The sequence below is a fragment of the Adiantum capillus-veneris genome, chromosome 17, assembly GCF_014529385.1.
Source record: "Adiantum capillus-veneris isolate H3 chromosome 17, ASM1452938v2, whole genome shotgun sequence".
Taxonomy (NCBI): domain Eukaryota; kingdom Viridiplantae; phylum Streptophyta; class Polypodiopsida; order Polypodiales; family Pteridaceae; genus Adiantum; species Adiantum capillus-veneris.
This window is the reverse complement of record NC_140947.1, coordinates 117,464,427-117,469,444: the sequence shown is the minus strand read 5'-3', so window position 1 is coordinate 117,469,444 and position 5,018 is coordinate 117,464,427.

The window sequence follows — 5,018 nt, the reverse complement described above, 5'->3', positions numbered from 1 at the left end:
CCTAGCTATTCACACTTGGCGGACATTGGCCAAGCATGCCCAAACCTACAGTATGTCGGGCTGCACACCCCTGTTGTTGTCTATCCTCCGGAGTGTCTTCTAAATGTTCAAAGAGGTTTAGCTATCCTTGAGTGGTTATGAATCATGTATTGGCAGAGAAGTGTTTTGAAAAACAAAGCAAATGTGATGTCTTTCTTCAAAAGAAACAAACAACTTCCTATAATCATAGACATCCTTTCCAAATCCCAACAAATGTATATTCCAAAACACTTTTTTAAAAGTACCTATTACATGCATTTGATGTATGTAATCTTGTTAATTGTAAAGGAGTGGTGATCGAGGTGATTGTTGTGTATGTAATTGTGACCTTGACATAAATTTACTATTATCGACCAACACTAAATGACTTTACCAACCTCCAATATGTGTTAAATCCAGTTAAGATTGTGGAAAACACTCAAGGTTTCTTTTTAATAATAAAGCCATCAATGCATGCAAGGTAGTAGGGAGAACTTTATAAATATCTATGTATTTAATGAAACCTTCAAGGTTTTTTGTAAATAATAAAGCCATCAATGCATGCAAGGCACTAAGGAGAACTTTGTAAATATCTATGTATTTAATGAAACCTCAAGGTTTTTTGTAAATAATAAAGCCATCAATGCATGCAAGGCACTAAGGAGAACTTTATATATATATATGTATTTACAACTGGTCTTGCTATACACACCACATCCGCAAGGGGCCATAACGTGGGAACGAGTTCCCCAAGGAAGAAGCTGGGTAACACCATCGAGCGCAGCCCGTGAGATTCAAACCCTCATCCTACGGGTTTCATCATGAAGGCTCAAACAACTAAGCTATGCTCTTTGGGTAATGTTCTGCATCTAGCAAAGCCAACTAAATGTACACAATAATAACCTTATAATGTATATTCATTGAGCAAACATTCAGTGTACCTATATGCCAACCAAGAGAAGAGTTTTGGGTTCGTGTCATCCGGCAACACTTCAAATAAATTTTCCGCGCACATGTAATTTTTTGGCTCAAAACAACAAAATGTAAACCCACTCTCACAAGGCATTTAGATGATCTCCATTGCATTTTCAAGATTCTAATGACTTCTTTTTTGCTTGATCCTCATGTCCACTTTATCATGAAGGCTCATGCAAATTAAATAAGCACTATAGTAGCAATGATGTTCAAGCAACGTAGCAATATTAAGCTTAAGTCTTTAACATGCTCTGGATGACATTGCCCTCTTGAAAGGAAGACTTGTGGCTGAGGAGAAGTGTGTGAAAGCTTCTTAACACCTAGCCAATCTCCTAAGATGTTTCCAAAACTTTGTTTCAGCCTGCTCGTGAGTGAGTGAGAGTGTGTGTGTGTGTGTGTGTGAGAGAGAGAGAGAGAGAGAGAGAGAAAGAGAGAGAGAGAGAGAGGAAGGAGACTAGAATACCTTTTTTCTTACCTTGGTTAGGCTAGTTCCCTCTTGAATAACAAGTCTTGAGCTCAAGACTTGTCTTGTCGGATAGATCTTTAGGGTCTCTTGGGATTGTTCCTACTACGTTAAAATTTCTCTTCTACCTACAGCACAACTTGGTAAAATTATGTGATGTATGAAACCAACTCTCATGGGGGGAGCATGACACATGCGCTTTACAAGACATTTTGGACGAAGCTAGGGAGCCTATGCACATCATGGCAAAAAGGTTTAATCAGTAACACATGCTTTTGCTCAAATAAAACATCGGAGTGTGATATACATAGAGGATTTTGCTCCACCTCAGAGGGACTCCCCTGGCCCAACCATGTAAAACCCACCATCCAACTTACTCTCTCAGTGATGAAACAAGCAAGCCTTACAGGAGAAGTGGATCGCTTTTATGCCACCTTTGTTATTTGCAAGATTATCTCACCCGACCTAGTAGAGGCAAGGTGCGCGCTCCCCTCCAATCACGCCTTCTCTTGGAGATGGGAAAGATCATCGACGTGTAGTTCCTCGGACGTGGCTACCACCAGATCGCGTTTGAAACTCCCGAGATGGCGACCAAGGTCATTTCGATGAGCCCCTTGGCCATCCGTGCAGTCAAGGCCTGCCATAGTTTTGAACCAATTTTTGATGTTCTTGTCGAGGAAACAGATTTGTCTTTTTTGGTCTGCTTCCTCGAACTGAGGAGAGAGTACTTCCCGCTTGTGTCCAGGATACTTTCCAAGATCGGGACCATATTGGAGACACCGTGCACGACAGCTTCAATAGTTGCCATGGGTGCATGTATACCTGTAGTACACGTTTTGGTTTGAGACACTCACACTCTCCCAAAGGTAGTCCTATTGTCTAGGGTGATTGGTGGATGGTACCACCAAAGCGTGGAGTACTTGGGACTCCCGAACCAATGTTTCATATGCAGACAGATGGGCCACCTTGCAAAGGCGTGTCCTCACACAAAGACCCAGTCCACGTCTCAAACTCAGCCTATCAAGGCTAGCCAGACCCAACAAATTAAGACTTAGAGTGCATAGGTTGGCATATGTTCAGGGATAGGTGCCCAGCCAGCTGATGACTGGCAACAAAGACATGGCCGATGTCGTCAAAGACAGGCTCGCTATACAGGCCCCCATGGTGGTCTCCCTATGTTTGGCCAGCAGCATTCGATTCCTATAGGGAACCGTTTTAACCCTCTACAAACATGATGTGCCTGAGGAGACTCCCTTCACCTCCTCGGCCTCACCGCCGCCAAGCCTCCCCTCCCCGCCTATCGACTCCACCTTCAGCTTAGTTCTTAAATTCGTAAGCTCTCCAAAAATTACTAGTCATTCGCGGACTGCAATCATTTATAATCTTTTTGGGCATTCCATGATGTTTAAAAATTTGTGCCACAAAGACCTTTGCTATGTGGTCAGTTTTGATGATTTTTCTTACTGAAATGAAATAAGCTTGCTTACTCAATCTATCTATAATAGTCTAGATAGCATCATTTCCATTCGGAGTTCGTGGCAAATCCATTATACAATCCATAGCAATACTAGGGTACTTGGGGTACTGGCAGGGGCTGAAGTAAGCCAGGGGTATTAAGGCGATCATACTTAGCCTTCTAGCATGCTATGACATATTTGTCGATGTCAGTCTGTAGTGGTGGCAAGTAGAAATATATTTCTAATGCCTGTGTTGTGGACATTATACCTCTATGTCCCACGTAAGGAGAAGCATGTGCTTCATCCATTGCATTCGTTCTAAGACATACCACACAAAGATGCTAATGAAAATAAAGATACCCATCCTTCATAGAGTAAGGAAAATTTTCATTGCCAGTTTGTAGCTACTGACAGATTTTGCCAAGTCTGAATTGTTAGGATACATTTCGGGTAGAGATTCTTCTTCCTAATGGTGTATGCTCGATATAGCATTTACTTGAGGCCGTCGAGAAAGATCATCTGCAACTACATTTTTTCTTGGACATGTGTAAAATTTGGAAGTAATACATAGAGAGAAAATTGGCCCATTTTATTTGTCTCTCTCATCTACTTTCATAAGCTATTGTGTGACTTTCTTGATTAAGAATTTAACCAATGCAATCACTTGAAGCACCACACTATACTTTAAATGGTTTTCATAGGTCAAGTACAATGAGGATTGGTCCATGGGTAAGAAGGTGCTTAAGCTTTTCAAAAGCTTCCTTCAATTTAATACCCCATATAAAGAATATATGAGAGGTGCAGCTCCAAGGGAAACTTTGTGTGTGTTCTACCAGAGCCTCTCTACCCGATAGTGCTACCTCTCTTATGTCCCAACATGATGAAATTTTGGCTACATGGTGCTTCTCAGGCTCGTAAACAAACTTTATGTCGGGTGGTTCCTAAATCTCTCGCTACATGCTAATTGTTTAGTCTTACTTTCATGTTATAAAATGTGACCCCTTTAAAACTGGCCTAGCCACTCATTTTAAAGGTTTTTAAAACTTGGGTTAAAAACAAATGTTAAAACGTGGGCTTCTGGACAATCTAAAGCATGTTTGACTCTGCTATTTCCATGCCTCTCCAGACTTAATTTGCTTGCTCCTGCCAAGAAATATTTATACCGTGTCCGATCAGTCATTTCCTTCGACGACAAGAGTGAGACATAGCGCCACTATTTGTGAGACTACCCCATGGCACAACACGTGGTTTGGCTTCAGATTCTTCTGCCGATGCCTGTACTTTCAAGTAGACGCACTTGGAGTGCTACAAGTTGGTGTATCCTCACGAGCCCAGCACTTCGATTTGAGATGGATTTAGTTTGCAAGGTGATTGTGATTTGAGATGGATTTAGTTTGCAAGATGATTGTGATACAAGAGAGCTAGCTTACACTCCAACACACCATAGAGCTTGTATCTCAAGAGTGGAGCAAAGATAAGAGTGTTGTTGGGAGCTCATCTATAGCCTAACAATCTAGTTCATCTGGAGAGCCAAATGCTTTTGCATCTTCAAGGCTCGACCCGTCCCACCGACAGAGACAATGCGTGACATTTGGTTGGAGCTGATTCATACACTCAGAGGACAGTTTGAGAGGCTTCAAGGCAGCTTCGATCGTATGTGGGAGCATCACGAGGCCTTCTTGCATCTTTTGCAACCAGTGCGTCTTTTGCGACCAATGCCCTTCTTCACCATGGTTCATGGGTTGCCTAGATGGCGTTACCGCCCACTAATGTGGTTGTTCCCCCTCACATATCCTAATCTCGGTGTCATTGTACATATCTTATCTTTTCATTGGGAGAGTCGCCCCACATTTTGATGTAGCCCCCTCTCGTAGGGGCAACTTGTAGCCCATTGGACAGTTTTCTTAACTAATGGAAGGATCTTTTTTCTTGCAAAAAACAAACATCGGAGTGTGCACTTTAACATACATAAAAGTTTGCAGACGCAATCCTCACATGTGCACAGCTGGTTTTAGGAGTGGTTAGTACAATTCTTCTAGAAAGCATATGACTTATACCCATTAGCCTATCTTCATTTCCATGACACATCCAAACAACTTTGCCTT